The sequence below is a fragment of the Dermacentor albipictus genome, chromosome 9 (genome assembly GCF_038994185.2).
Source record: "Dermacentor albipictus isolate Rhodes 1998 colony chromosome 9, USDA_Dalb.pri_finalv2, whole genome shotgun sequence".
Classification (NCBI taxonomy): domain Eukaryota; kingdom Metazoa; phylum Arthropoda; class Arachnida; order Ixodida; family Ixodidae; genus Dermacentor; species Dermacentor albipictus.
Window position 1 is genome coordinate 7,759,213 of NC_091829.1, and position 18,045 is coordinate 7,777,257.

Sequence of the window (18,045 nt, forward strand, 5' to 3'; positions counted from 1 at the left end):
CAGCCGCACCCTTACCAAAGCCGAGGCGAACTACTCGGTTACTGAAAAAGAATGTCTGGCCATCATTTGGGCTATCGGCAAATTCCGTCCTTATGTGTACGGGCGTCCATTTGACATCGTGACCGACCATCATGCCCTATGCTGGTTATCTTCTCTAAAAGATCCAACTGGTCGGCTTGCCCGTTGGGCATTGCGCCTACAAGAATACGACATCCGCGTTGTTTATCGCTCAGGCCGAAAGCATTCAGACGCAGACGCTCTATCCCGGTCACCCCTGCCCTCTGGTCCTGTCCGCTCGCCTATTTATACCTGCGGTGCCTTCGCCCTCAACATTTCCGACATGCCATCGGAGCAGCGCAAAGACCCATGGATCTCTTCGCTTATCGACTTCCTGTCCAGCCACTCGCCAGCACCGACCTCTCGGACGCTTCGTCGCCAAGCCACGCACTTCATCATTCGAGATAACCTGCTGTACCGCCGCAACTACAATTCCAGCGGTCGTAAGTGGTTGCTTGTTATACCCCGACACCTCCGCTCCGACATCTGCGCCACGTTCCACGACGACCCACAATGCGGCCACGCTGGTGTATTAAAGACATACTCTCGCCTCCAGCTTCGGTACTACTGGCGCGGTATGTACCGTTTCGTTCGCCAGTATGTCCGGTCATGCCACCTATGCCAACGACGCAAGACGCCACCTCAACATGCCACCGGCCCCTTGCAACCTTTACCATGCCCCGCGCGCGCGTTCGACCGCGTCGGCATTGACTTATACGGTCCGCTTCCCAACACTCCAAGCGGCAACCGCTGGGTTATTGTTGCTATCGACCACCTCACGCGGTACGCTGAAACTTCAGCCCTAGCATCTGCCACAGCAAAAGACGTCGCCAGTTTTATCCTTCAAAACCTGATTTTACGCCACGGAGCACCTCGCGAATTACTGAGCGACCGCGGTCGCGTTTTCCTCTCAGACGTCATTGCAGCATTGCTAAAGGAGTGTCGCATCATTCACCGCACTACCACAGCATATCATCCACAAACTAACGGGATGACAGAACGTTTCAACCGCACCCTTGGTGACATGATGGCCATGTATGCTTCATCTGACCACTCGAATTGGGATCGCATTCTACCTTTCGTCACCTACGCTTACAATACCGCCACGCAAAGCACCACTGGGTTCTCCCCTTTCTTTCTCCTTTACGGACACGAACCTTCATGCACTATGGACACGATTCTACCTTACCGGCCAGATGCTTCGGAGTCGACGACTGTTTCTAGAGCGACTGCTTACGCCGAAGAATGTCGCCAGCTCGCTCGTTCGTTCACATCCCAGGACCAGTGGCGCCAAAAGCTTCGCCACGATTCATCCACTACGGCTACGTGCTTTGCGCCTGGCTCGCTGGTCTGGTTGTGGGTGCCCTCTACTCCTCCAGGCCTTTCCTCCAAGCTGCTCTCCAAGTACCACGGTCCTTATCGGGTACTGAAACAAACATCCGCGGTCAACTACCTCATCGAGCCAACGGAAGCGCCTTCCGACCAGCGTCGTCGGGGCCAGGAAATTGTCCACGTCTCCCGGCTCAAGCAGTGCCATGACCCCCCTGTGTTCCCCTGTCCTTAGGTCGCCAGGATGGCTACTCTTTCGGTGGGGAGTGATTGTACTGAAGGCACTGGGCAGTGGGCATGGTGCTGGTGTGCAGGTGCAAAAGAAGAAGACGACGAGAAGTGCTTGCTTCCGTGTTACGATACAGCGCCGACCTGTTTTAAGCCTAGCGCTACAATCTATAACTAGTGACCCTTCTGCTCGGTGAACACCCCCGTTGCAATAGCAATATATGAAGCAGATTGCCCAAACGACTTGGCGAACTACCGTCCAGTAACTATTTTATCGTGTAATAATGTCCTCTTAGAAAAACTCACTGCGAAGCGCATCACAAGCTATCTTTAAGAATACCACATACTTTCAAACGCGTATCACTGTTTTCGATCTGGTTACTCTGTCACAGCTGCCGTAAGCTCCCTAAGAGAAATTATAAACCAAGCACTTACCAAGAACTGCTTCGCACTCGCCGTATTCTTGGATATCAGAAAAGCGTTTGACTCGGTAGATCACAGTACACTATTAAGAAAATTAGAAGATTATGATTTTACAGAACAAACGATTGGCTTTTTTCGCAGCTATTTAACAAATCTTAAGCAATACATAATAGAAGCAAAGAATCTTCACTAAAGACATTAAAGATGGGCGTTCCGCAAGGGTCGGTACTGGGTCAAATAGTCCTCTGTCTATTTATCAACAATTATCCTAGATCGCTGAAATCTTCTCATTCTGTCTTATACACGCGCATGATACAGCTCTAATAATTTGCCATTGGCGAGTCTCACAAGACCCGTACACTCTTTCATCATGTGCCATACTGCGTACGTCGCGGCATTACACAACTGGTAAAAGGGAGAAGAAGCCAGGATGAACGTCCTCATCCGCAGGGTGTACAAGATAGCACCGGGTCTACCCGAGTCCACCGGTACGCACCCCCTGCTCCAGCTCGGGCTTCACAACACGCTTGGCGAAATCGCCGAGGCGCAGCGCACTTCACAACTAGAAAGATTAGCGGGTGCGAGAGTGGGACGCCAGATCATGGAAAGTCTCGTCAACCCTTACCACGCACAACAAGACCAGAAAGTTGCCGTTCCGGACGCGATCAGGCAAACGCCAAGAGTCGACCCGATACCGCGGGACGTCCACCCGGAACACAACCGGGGAAGAAGAGTGGCCAGGGCCAGAGCTCTCCTGCGCACCCGCGGAGACGAAACGGGGACACGGTTCGTTGACGCCGCGGAATAGGCAGAACGCCCGCGATTCGCGGTTGCGGTCGTCGATTCGAGTGGCAAAACGCGCATATCGGCAAGTGTAGCATGGGAGCGCGCAGAAGAAGCGGAGGAAGCGGCGGTGGCACTAGCCCTCACGGATCCGACGTGCACGAAGGTTCTCTGCGATTCGAGACAAGTGGTCGGTAATTTCGCCAAAGGATGCATCTCACGGAGAGCGGCCCTAGTCCTGAGCAATCGACAAGTCCAGCGGGAAGTAGAGCAGTGGTTCCCGGCGCACGTGGGAGAAGCATCGGAGACACATCGCAACCGAAACGAGATGGCACACGCCAAGGCGCGCGAGCTCGCGAACCGCGCCGGCGACCGTTGTCCGTGGGACACCACCAAAGACTGCTTGACGAGCTACAACGAAATTATAAAGGCACTCTACCTGGCCCAACGAACCTTCCCTCCGCCAAGCGACAAACTGAACAGGGCGCAGGTGGCGGCCCTCAGACAACTGCAGACGCTCACGTACCCTAACACGGCTCTACCCTAACAGGCTCTACCCCAGTACATACCCGACAAATATATGCAAGGTCTTACACACCGATGTAGCCAATTTAACTCGCATGCTCTGGGACTTCAACAAAAACCTACGTGGTGCTAACTCAGGAACGTGGCGGTGGGCCTTCCGCAGCCTCAGCCTCGGCGACCAACTCTGGGCCGTCCAGCAGGCCCCGTGATGCGGCGGCTAGGCAACACCTCGACGTCCCTACGTGAAAGACCTAAGGCCCCGTCGGCGAAAGCTCTGCTGGACTATAAATAAAGTTGTTACTAGCCAAAAGTCACTTCAGCAAGCGAATGAAATCGTTCAAGGTGAGCTGCCGCAAACTAAGAAACTTGTTTTAAACTCCTCAAAAATACCAAGTATGTAGTATCAGCATCTAACCGAAAAACTACTCCTAATTAAATGGAAGTTGTACCACGGAAGCACTCAAATACAACAAATTAGTAGCCATCAATCGTAGGACTAAGTCTTGACACTGGGCACCACTGTGCACCACACTGGGTGCTACACTGGGCACCCCATATTGAACAAGTAACTAAAAAAAACAGATTTTGGTTATTATACCTTGTTAAAGGCGCGCAAATGTTTCCATTATTAAACATTGCCTCACTTATTTCAGAATTTTTCATTTCTATTTAATACATTGCGTATAATCTTGTGGTTTCTTTTACGCTTCGTACGCTAATCTTCAATCGAAATTCAGGAACATGTGATGAGAGAATAATTGCATCGACTGCTAAGGCAGAAGCATCTATTGAGCAATAAGAAATGACGCTTGAACTATCTACTGTGCTGATCCAAATATTGTAGAATATTTTGCTACCTTCAGTGAATGCGCTTTCGTTTTCACCGCAGCAGCTAGATGAGAAACGACTAAACAGTTCCGAGTTCTTAAATTGCGCATCGTTCTAGTTGACGGGGTAGGAATAAACGTCGTGGATCCGTAGCCCAAGTGCTAGTTCGGTGACCATTTCGGCACACATTTGGAAAACTGTCAGCACAAAATTACAGCGAATGCATGAAATAACAGTTAAATGCGAGGGGACACAAGAACGTGTTTCACAGTATCAACAGCAAATACTAAAAGAAAGATAGAAGGCATTCATTACAGATGTTGAGGTGAGGCTCTTCAACTGATAAATATAATTGAATCGCAAAATATAACGCCCGAGTATAAGCAGGGTCAAAACTAATTGCACAGGAACTGCCAAAATTAAAGCACAATGACCCATCAATTATCAACAATGCACGGAGGGTGCAAGCGAAATACGTAACGGCGTCCATCTTCTTACTTTCTCACCTCGCCGTGGCGCATCGTAACATGTGACGCACGAGGCTGTTTGCCACGCGCTCGCATGTACTGCAAGCTACAGATAAGGCTTTCGTCTTTCGTTCTGCTCGTGATCACATGGTCAGGCAGACGCTAAAGAATCGCAAGCGGCAAGAGTTTGTTTCCCTCTCTCTTTCTATCGAAATTCCTTCATCGAGCCGGCAAGTTGGCCGATTTGGTAGACTAACATTGTTCAAATCAGCGTCTTTGTATTATTTCCTTCGCACCACTTTTTTTTCGACGAGTTCTGTGCACTTCGACGTGGCCTTAAGAGGAAGCTTTAGCTCGAGTGCTCCTATCTAAATACATGTAAAAGGAGAATTCGTTTTTCTCGGCAACCACTGCACCAAATTTGACGAGGTTTGTTGCATTTAAAGGACAAACTTAACATCTAGTGACTGTTGGTTTCGAATTTTTGAGTTAGGTCGTCAATTTTTTATTAAAAATTGGCAAAAATCGAAAATTTTCAAAAAACGAAACTATCAAGTTTACAACTCTGTAACTCAACCGCTAAAAACCATACTACAATTCTGTGAATGGCATCTAAAAGGACATCTAAAGCGGACAAAATGGATATGTTACACATGAATATAAAAAAATTTTATCATAGCGAAATACAACTTTTGCAAAACCGTTGTAACCAAAGTAACAAATTCACGTAAGATGTTAAATGACCCACTGAATTTGTCGGCTTTGAATGATCTAATGGATGCCGGGTACAAAACTGCGATATCAATTCTTGATGCAGAGCTATGAATTTGTAAACTTCGTGCTTCTATTTTTTTCAAAAGGTCAAATATTTGAAAATCGCTTTAAGAACATTCAAGCCCTAAATCGAAATTCCGCTTCCAACAGTCACTAGAATTTAACTTCCTCTTTCAAATGCAACAAATTTCATCAAAATCGATCCAGGGATTATCTCATAAAAACGTTTTTGCGTTTAACATGTATTTGAATAGGCCGTGTCGGAGTTGGGCCCGAGCTAAAGCTTCCTCTTTTAAGGCCCGTTTATAGTCCGACGTTATCGGCGCGCGGGCCAGCGTCGCTCGCGGTCAGTCACGCTACGTCGGTTACGCTGCGCCAGCCGAGATGCCATCCCCTCTGTACTTCAACGCGCGCGCCGTAGGCTGCTATCTTCGGAGCATGCGCAGAAGGTTCGCCAAGTCGCGCGCCGTCCGCAAAAGCCGTCTGCGGAGTTGTGTTGGCGCCTTTTTCTTCGCGCGCAATGCATTGTGGTGCGAGAGTTCCGCCGACTTCGACGCGCGAATGGCTCCGGAGCCAAATCGGCGCCGGGCCCGTGGGGGCGCGTTGGAAGCCGCCGGTTACGTTAGCTGCGCCGGTGCGCCCGACTATAGAGGGGTCGTTTTCGCCGACGTGACGTAGCGTGCGCGCGCGCTTGCGTTACGTCGGACTATAAACGGCCCTTAGTCTCGATAGCAAGCGATGTAGCCTGCACTGATGTCGGGGCTTTCTTGGATCTTGACTGCCATATTCCTGTAGGTCGGCGTATGTGGCTGCGTGCAATAACACTCACATGCTTTCGTGAATAGCGTAAGCTTCTGGCGTCAAGCCGCAACTTTTCGTAAGGACCTCAGAGTGATCGAAAGAATGCTGGCTGCTCATTTTTGTAGGACTTTCCGGTAACTCGTGTTTCGAACGAAGCAGGGACGGACAGCCGGACCAAGCTACGTTTTCTCCAGCAGGCGAGGTGCGACCAATCCTTGCAAATGTTTCGAAATAATAACGCGCAATCAACATTTCGCGTAGCAGCTATGCTAAGTGCCTTGTTCTGCTGTAAAACGTTCTTTTTTCCTGCTCGCGAAGTAGGCTTCCCAACCATTAGATGAAATCCATACAGTTACTAGTTCAGTGCACACCGCCACTGAAATTGACGTCGACGTGCTGAAAAAAATAAGTTCGTTCCCTATCAAGCTGTATAACTCGTGTTCCTCGTGCTTCAACGTTACTTTTGCCGCTGTACCAGACGAAGTAGCCGACACTGATAACGCGGCTTTATTTCGCCTTGGCTGCCATTTTGCCATGCAGGGGTGAATGGGACTGAGCGCAAGAGGATTCATCTGTTTACTTGAATAATTTTAGCCTCTGCCGTGAAGCCGCAGCCTTTTCGAAGGCGCCACAATTTGACTGAAAGAATGCTGCCTGCTCGTACATGCTGAACTTCCCCGACGCTCATGGTTCGAAGGACAAGGGGACGAACAGCTGGGCCATGTTCCTCTTCCCAAGAGACAAGGTGAACGCAATCCTTTCTATTGCTTTGAAGTGATTACGCTCAATGAACTTGTTGAGTAGCAGCTATGCGATATGTATCTTAGGCTGATTTTGCTTAAAACGCGTTTTTTTCCTGTTCGCGAAATAGCCATATGAACAAATGCACTACACCTGCTTTTCAGTGCAGGACTTGGACGAATTTGATGTCGGCGCGTTGAAAACGTAACCTCTTCGCTACATATTCGGAAACGCTATTCAAAACTTGCTAAAAGCGCATTTAATCACTATTGCCGGCATTTTTACGTATTGCCGTGTTTTTGCTGGTTTCTATCGGGGCACCATCGCTGGAAAACTTGGCGAATGAGGAATTTGTCAAGAATGAAAAGTTGTGCAGAAAGACATATTTTATGCAGACACATGTCGGAATCAATTTGAAAGCAAGCTAAAGGACAAAATTTTATGCAACTAACGGCGACGCGTACAAGTGTTTAATTTTTGCCTATGAAAGGAGTAAATACACACAATGCTTATGCACAACTTTCATCTCGTGCAATTTTTTTAGATTCATGCTGTACACCAGCCAGAAGCTATTCCGAAATGCAAACACCAAATCGGGTAGATGCAAAGTGTAACATCTGCGTAGCGATGTCTCGAGTATGAAGCCGATGTGGGATGCCTGTCGAAGGAAGAGTGCTGATCACAGGTGACTGCATTGAGAACTAGGAGATATTTGTAATCAGGTGCATTCAGAACATAATTGAGGCAGCTATGATCTTGAAAAAAGCGCGGTTCAGCAGCTCTGCGTAGACAGTCACAGGTGACCATGTACAGTGTTGATCTTTCTGAGCATGAATACGGAAGTACGGGGCTTTTTGTACTGGCAGCTCAGTTTAGCGCCGAGAAGCAGTGCGCATGCGCCGTGCGTCTTTGCGCCCCGCAAGCACGTGCCTGTCTTCTACTGCACGCGTGCCGCAATAAGGGAGCCGTACGCTTGAAGAGCGCTAACAATGCTGAACTTGCAATTATGCTCCACTCGATGTGTGAACAAACTTGAAACTGTTATGTGTTGCCGACGTTTCCAAGATCATTCTTTGTTCTGCAGCTAGGTTGTTGAATTTTGAAGTTTTTTCTGACAGAAAGCATATACAAGCGACCCGGGAAACAAAGTTCGGCATACCATAACTTGGGTACCAGGGCACCCTGGCATAACAGGGAACCAAGAGGCGGATAGGATAGCTCGAGGGCATACCAACCGGGCGTCCGACACATCCAGCCTGGAGGAACCTGAGTCAGTACCCATGGGCTACTCAAATATCCTAAATTATTATCAGGGTATAAGCAGAGAGGATGCTGTTGCATGGCGACAACTGCAGACGGGTACTTTCCCGAATCTAAACCTTCTGAATAAAATTTTCCCTACACAATATGAGCCTAAGTGCCCATGGTGCGGAGAGAAACCAGATCTGTACCACATATCATGGGCCTGTCAAAATATTGAGTCCCCAACTATCTATAAAATTAAAAACCCGAGTGCGGAACAGTGGGAGAGTGTGCTTTCCAGCGTAAGCTTGAACGGCCAAAAGCGCCTAGTAGAGCGAGCTCGCGGGTTGGCCATGCTCAGTGGAGCCTTGGACTAGGGCACCAACACTGTGATTGCAGACAGAAGAATCCATCAGAAGATGGAAGAGGCCGTCTGAAGCCGCGAAGATCTTTCTAGAGCCCAATAAATGTCTTCCGATCCGATCCGAAGGAGCTCCGATGGCGAAAAAAATATATATAAGTACGTTCATATTACCGTGGCACATAGACTTTCCCGCCAGGAACATTCTCAGCGCCCCATCTGTGCTCTAGTGCAGAGGCCGTGCTAAAGACAGCCGATAGGATTATCGAAGCAATCACCAAGGAAGGCCTCATTTGCGACTCCCCACATTGGCGTCGATCAAGTGCAACGACGGACGACGAGGACGCGGTTATGGTAGATGCAGTCGTGGATGTAACCCGTTTCACTCCGCGTCAGAAGTGCGGGAGCTGCTGGATGTCGACCCTTACGTTGTTACCATACGGAGACGTCTCAGGTGTGCTGGACAGCGAAGTTCTGTGACTCCTGAAAGCCCATCATCACAATCTTCAAACACAGCGTCACGACTGCATTTGCCGAAGCGCCCGTCTCGCGGACTTCTGATGACTGGGGTCGAGCGATTTTCTTGGAGGAATCGACTTTTTGAACGCGTCAAACCAACGCGTGCGAATGTGCAAGCGAGAGGGACACGGTAAGAATTCTTTTTTCCGACCGGTGTTTATTTTGTGTGAAGGACTAAATGTATAATTTCTACGCAGTTACGAGCCAGCCAGTGTGCAGGGAGTCGACGCAGCTGCGTGGACGTGTGGGGTTCGGCGTTCAAGCTATGGCCTCCACACCACATCGAGGGCGCTTTTACGTCGCAGCGCTACTGTACTTACGCCCACACCGCTTTCCCGGATGCTGATTTTGTGCCCCAACATGACCATGCGCCGGTGCAGACCGCGAAGATTGTGAAAGAGCACCTAGAAACACGAAGAGTCAATCCGCTCTCCTGGCCGGCCAAGGACGCTGATGAGAACATCTGCGAATTTATTCGGCGCCTGCGGAGGAGCTGTGGGTAGCTGTTTGCCAAGAGTGGAAGCATCTTCGAGCAAGTAACTTTGTGCCTGCCCTGCACTCTTCAATTCGGTCTGGAACGGCAGCAGTTGCTGCTGAGAAAGGAGAAAGAAGAAAGTTTTTCAATATTTCTTGAAATGCGCGCAAAATAAAAGTTACGATGTTTGTGTTCCATTGCTTGTTTTCTGCATTGTGCGACTAAAAGAACCTGAGAGAAAAGAAAAACTGGGTAAGGATATCCTGGCAATTCAGGTAACGCTAAGGATTAGGAATACACCGTCTTAACTGGAAGCATTCCAATTTTGGTTAGTCATAATGCGGTCACCACTGAGAAAAAAGACAGCTAACAGACAAGCGAGCGCTCCAATGGCTTGTTGTGCTTGAAGGGAAGCTACTCTCTCCGCGCATGCGCACGAATATGTTGAGACTCCGTATAACTGCACTCGTAGTACAGAAAACCTTGCTCCCGTGTTCACGCTCAAAGAGATCGCGACTGTACAGGCAGGTGTACTGTTAGAACGCGCGAGCGTGTTGTTCATGTTACGCGCAGCGCCCTGTAGAGGAAGCCGCCAAAACCATGCGCGAAACAACGCATGGGCGGTGGATGCCGCTTCTCGTCCGCTAGTAAAACATCCCTTCGTTTCCTTCGCGCGCGGTCGCCATGCAGTGCAATCGCGTCAAGAGCTCACCACTTCGGATAAACACTTCATTTCGTGTACTGCGACGCGTGAGAGATAGAAGGCACACAAGTATACCCCTACTGCAGTGGTATGGAATGCGAATAAGCGGCAGCAGAGTTATGTTCAGTATTTTCGGGCAGGCTAGAGAACGTCGCTAATGCTGCGTATCGAGCGAGCATTCCGCGGGCCGAAGCGCTCACCGTCTGCTACCACGAATTGTTCCCAGCTTGGTTAGGTCTCCTAGTACCAATCCCTCACTTGCATTTCGGAAGAGCGATACCTTAGCATGCTTTAGGCGAGATATCATGTTCACGTTTCTGATTAAAAAATTCCGGCTGTACACGGCGTTTCCCGTCTTCGAGCAACTCGACAGACTGAGCTCGACGTAGCAAGGCATCACTGATACATGCCGCGCACAACGGTGCAAAAAACAAAACTCCAGTATGACTCGTTTAGCAGAGTCATACGCCATGCTTAATCCACGAGAGGATCGCGCGTTTCGGGTTGTCGTAAGATAATGTCCGAACGCGAAGCTTCCGGGAGAAAAACGGGGCTTGATGTCGCCAAGGGTGTTCTGAAAGCTCTATCGTTTTTGGTGCCCTTAGCATCCTGATAGCTGGCAGGTCAAGCGCAGCTTTTTTCCTTTCGAATCCCGCTCACCGCACCTGCGGCTCAAGATGCGAGCTGATGTTAGGGCCAACGCCGCGCGCTGGCAAAGCAAAGAGGTGGTGCGGGAGCAGACGACGTGCGGCATGTGCCGGTTCGCGCATGCGCTGGGTTTTCGCCGCTTCTTGTACCTGACGCTGCGTGGAGCATGAACCAAGCGCTCGCCTGCCCCTCCCAAAAGTGGACCAACCTTTACTCTTTGCTGTGCCACCTTCGGGCTTATGTCCGTGAGTACCTTTGAGGCGCGCGATCTTATACGTATGGAATTCGACGTTCGCCAAGGCACCAGGTTAAAATTTGGAACAATCGAACTTACGTTGCCCATGCTGTGTTATTACCGAAACAATTGTGTCGCATAACATTACTTCCTTTTCCTGCTCATGCCTGTTTGCTTTGTGGACGATTCTTTAATATTTTATCCTTGTGGCGATAGGTACCTTCTGTCTTACGTTTACTGTTTAGCTTTCGGCAATTCCCTTTTATAGCTTTTCATGTCATTCTTTAGGAGTGGATTGAGGACCCCAGGAATTGGTGTTACCTTCTTTAGGCAACCAAAAACGACGACGACGACAACAACAATAACAACAACAACAACAACAACAACAACAACAATAATAATAATAATAATAATAATAATCTCATCACGGGCGACACGCTGAACACAAGATTACGACACAACGGCGTTGGCGTGACGTTGTCATGATGACTATGTCGTCGGTGGCATGACTGCTTATTTGATGTGGCAGAAATAAGTTGCAGCACGTGCGCTGTACAATGTTTATGGCTGCAACTTCGAGAATAGCCTTCTTTTGTTGCCTCTTTTTGCCATTTTTCGTGGATCGATGATGGTACGTGGTCGATGGTCGGTGGTTGGACTAGGCAACGAAAATGCTTGTTCGTTCGCTTCTTTGTTCGTTCGTTAAATCGCTTGTTCATTTGTTCGTAAGTTAAGGTCATTCGTTCGCCATAACCGTACACTGGCGATCGTCCTTGATCTTTTCTGAACAATTTCTTCCCGCTATATCGTCACATGTCATTGTCATTATGCCATGGTCGTTTCCGTTCATCATCATTGTCATGGCCATTGTGCTGTCTTCGTCGAACCAGCGTAGTGGTCTTGTGATCGCCGTCGCTGTTGTTGGCGTAGCAAATATTTGTTGCAGTCGTCACCGTGGTTGCGGCGGTGTGCGGTCGTCGTTGTGCTTATGTCTTCTAACTTTTTCTTTTTCTCTCCCTGTCACTTTTTCACTAGCGCACAAGCTGGCATGCGCGCATGCACGGACAAATTATTCGCCTTTCGCGAAGACGTTCACTCGTCTAGGAACACGGTGCGGAGCTTCTTCCCCTTAGGGTGCGAGATAGGCAGGCCTGCAGGACCGCGCACTGGGGAGGATATCGTAGCCATCACGTAAACACCGTGGACGTTGGAGGAGGAGCAGGTTTGAGATGCGCAATCCACATGTTGCGGATAGGTTCAGATCGGTGCATAGTATGAAGCGAAGCTTTCTTCTCCTACCGTCCCGGATGTAGCGTGGCTACCGCGTCGGTCATGTGTGTGTGTGTACATATATATAACGGGCTTTTACAAACCTTCTATGCTAACCGGCAGAGCACTGCCAATGCGCAGCTCTGTTCTGTGCAAGGATAAAAATAGATAAGTAGACTCCTACATACACTCCTAATATATAATATCTACACATAAGTATCCCTGAAGCACGCAGAAGTCTTAATGAATCAGCACATTGTAATCAATTGATCCTTTATGGCTCTTGATTTTCGTTAAATTGACCATTCGGTATGTTCCACTGAATGCGTGCCGATTCTTGGCCAATCCTGCAGAATGGTTGTATTCCACTGTGACACTGGATGTAGATAATCCTAAACGTATTTAAACACGTGGCATAGGTCTGTGCATGTACCTGTCGTAGCCACTTTTGCATCAGCCAGCGTCGAATGTTGCCTTTGTCCTCTGGACATCGGTGCGTAGATGTCAGAGACTTCAGTGTTTGAATTTCGGCACAGGTTGATAAATGAGTAGTCTACAAATGTAAGGAATAGGATGAGACTGTAGTTGTGGCCTTTGTGGCGGATTAACATATACATTGTGTGAAATTAGACGCTCCACGGTAAGAAAGTGAACTCATTTGCACGCATCGTCGCTGGATGCGTAGCAATTGATGGCACGCTTCATTTCAGCTTCACCTCAGCTTTGCGTCACATAAATTCCGAGATATGCTTAGGATCTGCACCACTTTGTTTCCATGTGACAGGCATTAGACATATTGAAGCGCGAATATGGACCAACTGAGGTTTTGCCGGTTGTAGAACAGCGTGACGCTGCGGGAAACAATACTCAACTCCCAACAATACCGTCCATTGACATTTTGTACTTAATTACTTTTCATAAGGCTTGTTTGTTCTTAAGTTTATATATAGGCTGCGTCATAACAAAACCATCAGCTGATATGCAGTGCAAGCATTCAGTCTGTTCTTCGCTTTGATACTTCAGACGCCACGTTATCCTATTCAATGCTTGACTCCTCTTACTTGCTATGTAGTTGTACTTACCTTCTCGTGAACATAAAACATGATGAAAAGATACGCTCTCGGTGCTCGTTGTTAGTGAGGTGCAAGATAATACTGACAGTGTATAAATGGACCAATACAAGTGAAGCATACAAGCATGGCGCAATTTTCAAACAAAAATTCAGAAATAGGAGTAATATTATGTTTAATGTCAACCACTCCGAGATTCCATAACGTTTTATGCGATAGCGCAACTATAATGCCACGCTCTCGCACGATAAAAACCAACAGGCTTACATGTAATGCAATGGCCCACTGGGGTTCTTAATGTAAAATAAATGATCGTATTTCAAGAGTACTTGTCACTTAATTTTTTGGTTATTGCCATCTGACAGCGTTTGTTTATCTGGTTACCGATTGCACCCCATTGCGTATATCAGTGAAAGTGGTTGTAAAAATGTCTAGCGATGGAAAAGGAAGCTGACCCAGAGGGGGAAAAAAATAAAGCAGTCATCATCATCACCATTAACCTAGTTATGTCCTCTCCCAGTAATTTCCAATAACCCTTGTCACCAGCTGATTCTATCTTGTGCCTGCCAACTTCCTAGTTTTATCACACCACCCGATTCCCTACCGTCCTCGACTGTACTTCCACTGCCTTTAAATCCATTTTGTTTCTCTAGTAAAGCACCGGGAATCTGCCCTACGCATTACATGGCCGGCCGAGCTCCATCTTTTCCTCTTAATGTCAAGTAAAATATCGGCTTCCCCTGTTTGCTTTCTTATCCACAACGCTGTCTTCCTGTCTATCAAATATGTATCTAACATTGCTCTTATAAAGAATTTGTTGTTAACCTAGAAGTATATTTCTCTTCTACTTCTATTGTACACATTTCAAGGATAGCAGTAAACTGCCCATCATGATTTTGTAATGTCTGCCATATGTGATCTAACCGTTTTAATTTTCCTGTAAGTTTCCATGCCTTATTGAAGATCATCTTTGACTAATTTGTCTTGACATATGTTATCTTAGAGGCTGATTACTAATAGCGAAAATCGCGATTACTAATCCCGATAGGGAATTCAAGATTACCATAGGTTACCATTCATTCCATTGGCTAAGCCGTGCCATAGCAGTCATGCTTTACCTTAACGCCAATTCCCACAATAGAGAAAAAAAGATGCTTTATACACATGAGAATGTCGGTCTCAAACAGCTTCAACCTTACAAGTAAGAATTGATCCTTCTAGTGAAACTCATGACATGCACCGCGGTCCTGAGATGGCATGAATGGAAGATGAAATCTGACATTCGTCAATCAGTCAGCAGACATTACGTAGAGAAAATTGCACACTGTGTTAAGCAAGCGTTGAATGAGCGCAAGTCAACTGTCAGGAGAATATGCAAGTGACGTTCCACTTGCAGACATACGGTCATCACCGAAGATTCGAGGAAACCGAAATCTTGGATATTCGTAAGAGTCAAGTACGGCGAGAGAGATAAAGGAGGCAAAAATATATGGTGGTTTCTTGTGTGTTAGCATCCCACGACATCGGTTTTTGTCTCATTGTAGGAATTGTGGTATCGTGCAGTGGATTTCTGCTTTTTCGTTTTTGGCTGTGATCAGACAGTTTTGACGTTCTCCTTTTCCAGAATGATTCGTTTGTTGAAAGTTGGTGTATCTTCGTGTGCTTCGCTTGTGTGCGCCTGTTCTTGTACTGTCTGCCATTTACGGTCCATGAGCCCATTAATATCTTGCTAGAATACACCAAGGCCCGTAACTTATCGTTTCAGCTAGCGTTGCTGTATATGGGACTATGTAGGTGAACTGGAAAAATAAGAGGATATGTAGGCCACTTGGAAAGAACTTGGAAGATACCGGAAAGTTATCAACCCTAAGTGCTCTACATGTAGTCTTAAAAGAATGGCGACATTCTTTTGCCCGCACAGGTGACCACAGAATTTAATCTATAGTTTTTCTCAGTGTTGACTGACGTAATTCGAATTCCCCCAAGTGCACAAAGTGGTTCTGTATGTGCCACCATGGATCATGGACGACATTGTGATTACGCAAGAAGGAATAAAACAAGCAATTGGCCGTTTTGCAAAATAATTCAAGTCCTGGGTCTGATATGGTATCTGCCCCAAACTGCTCAAGCTAACTAAAGCAACATTAGCCCGCATTTCTCGCTCCATTGCTTCAGAGATTTATGTACACAGGTTTTGTGCCTGATACAGGGAAAATTGCTCGTGTTATACCTGACACCAAGTAGTCGTCTCTTACCTGCCTGACATAAGGTGGAATTCAATGACTCCAGGAAATGTTACGCTTGACACCATATCAGATATACAGTTAGCATACAACCTGACACAAATTATCTATTTCCCAACCAGGGTAGTCGGTACCTAAAGTTCACTCTTAGATGTTGTGTTTATTAGTGACCGTTTCCTTGAGAATACTGTTCACGTTGAACCCCTTGAAGGATTATCTGACCATAAGATAATATTTTGTTCTTTACAATTCCCAAGTCCTGTACGAACGCTCGGTCTTATAAAGCGAGTGCTTTCGTTCAAAGATGCAGACGATGCAGCTATCATGACCTACCTTGCCTTCAATTATCAAAATTTTTTTGACCTCGCTTCTGACCAGCAGTCGTCTATCGATGTGGTATGGACCGAGTTTAAAGCCATTGTGACGCATTGTATAAACGCCTTTGTTCCACGAGTTCAAAGAAAAACTATAAAACGCAGTCCATGGATATGTCGTGATATAATCCGCTTGAAGCGCAAAATAAAAAGGCTTAGGAAAAGAAGAAAGTCGCATATGTGTAAAAAAACTGACTCTGAAATAACACTGCTAACGACGTCATTGAAAAGTAAAGTACGTTGTGCCAAAAACAGCTTCTTGAAAAATTCATTACACAGCTTTATCAGGAAATCGCCTCAAAAATTCTGGCGCTACCTAAGCGTGAAGCACTCTAACGAGCCCTCCATGAATGCTCAGGAAAGTAAACAAAAAGCTAACGCGTTTAACAAGTACTTTCAATCCATTTTCACCATCGATAATGGTTCCCTCAACCACTTCGTCCCTAGCCACTGCCAAGAAAGCACTTTGGACACCCCAAAAATATCACTGGCTGGCATATTATCTCTCTTGTTGAATTTAGATGAAAAGAAAAGCGATGGTCCAGATCAAATTCCGAACAGTTTCCTGAAAAGGTACGCAGAACCAGTAAGCAAGTTTCTTCATTTAATTTTCTTAAAGTCACTCCGTGAGAGCCGCCTTCCTGCAGAGTGGAAGGTTGCCAAAATAATTGCCATACCAAAATCAGGTGACACATCTTCCTTGTCTAACCACCGGCCAATATCTTTAACATGCACGTGCTGCAAAATACTAGAGCACATAATCTTGAAACACTTAACAGAATTCGTGGAAGCAAACAATTTAATCTATTCAAACCAGCACGGTTTTCGAAACGGTTTATCAACAGTCACCCAACTCGTGGAAACCCTTCACGACTTAACTCAAAACATTAATGAGCAACTACAGGTAGACATCATCTTTATGGATTTCTCTAAAGCGTTTGATCGTGTTTCCCATGTTAAATTGCTTCACAAACTTAACCGCCTACTTGGTAACGGCCCTGTTGTTGGTTGGATCAATGACTTTCTGTCAAACCGCTCCCAATACGTAGAATACAATGATCACCTTTCTGATGCTGTCCCTGTTTTGTCCGGCGTTCCCCAGGGCTCAGTTCTGGCCCAACTTCTGTCCTTATTATACATAGATGATATAACCAACCAAGCCGACGTCACCATTCGCCTCTTTGCAGACGACTGCATTCTTTATCATACTGTGCGTAACCACGAAGATCAAGCAAAACTGAACAAATCCCTAAATAAGGTAGTGCAGTGGTGTGCAGACTGGCAAATGGTGATAAATTCTGATAAAACTGTCTGCATGTCGGTCACAAACAAAAAATCTAGTCTGCAGTTCCCGTAAGGTTTCAACGGCACTATTCTACAAAGCGTCACCCAGTATAAATACTTAGGCGTAATCATCTCATCCGACCTCACAAGGAATGCGCACATACAGTACGTAGCTAAAAAAGCCTTGAACCAACTGTTCTACCGCAAACGCACCTTATCGCATTCCACCAGCCAGACAAAACAGCTTGCTTACGTCAGCCTCATCAGACCGACACTCGAATACGCCAACATAGTATGGTTTCCATATTCCAAAAACCACATTCATACGCTGGAACGCATACAAAGAAAAGCTGCCCGATTTATCTATAACCGTTTCAAACGCACAGATTCATCAAGCGAATTTCTTTCACGCTCAGGCCTCGCTACCCTAGAAATTCGAGCCAAGGTTCAACGATTGAAGTTCCTATACTTGGTATTACACAGTGCACTGAAATTGCATCCCGCCACTTTTCTAAAGTACAAGCTCACTAGACCGACTCGGCATAAACACGCTTTCACGCTAGAGGAATTTCGTTGTAACAACAATACTTATTTCTTTTCATTCTTTCCGCGAGCTGTGCGAGAGTGGAACTGCTTAAACCCTGCTATTACTGCCCAGCCCACACT

The 18,045-nt window shown here is 46.9% G+C and overlaps 1 protein-coding gene and 1 long non-coding RNA gene across 2 annotated transcripts in view; one reads left to right on the plus strand and one right to left on the minus strand.

Annotated features, from left to right (window-relative positions):
- Positions 1–18,045, minus strand: part of LOC135906076 (uncharacterized) — a 73,082-nt gene that overhangs the window by 35,904 nt on the left and 19,133 nt on the right. The gene's annotated exons all lie outside the window — the stretch shown is intronic.
- LOC135906133 (uncharacterized) lies at positions 6,267–9,750 on the plus strand. Its single transcript, XR_010565644.2, has 3 exons — positions 6,267–6,417; positions 6,810–6,960; positions 9,276–9,750. It is a non-coding gene; the product is annotated as an uncharacterized lncRNA (long non-coding RNA).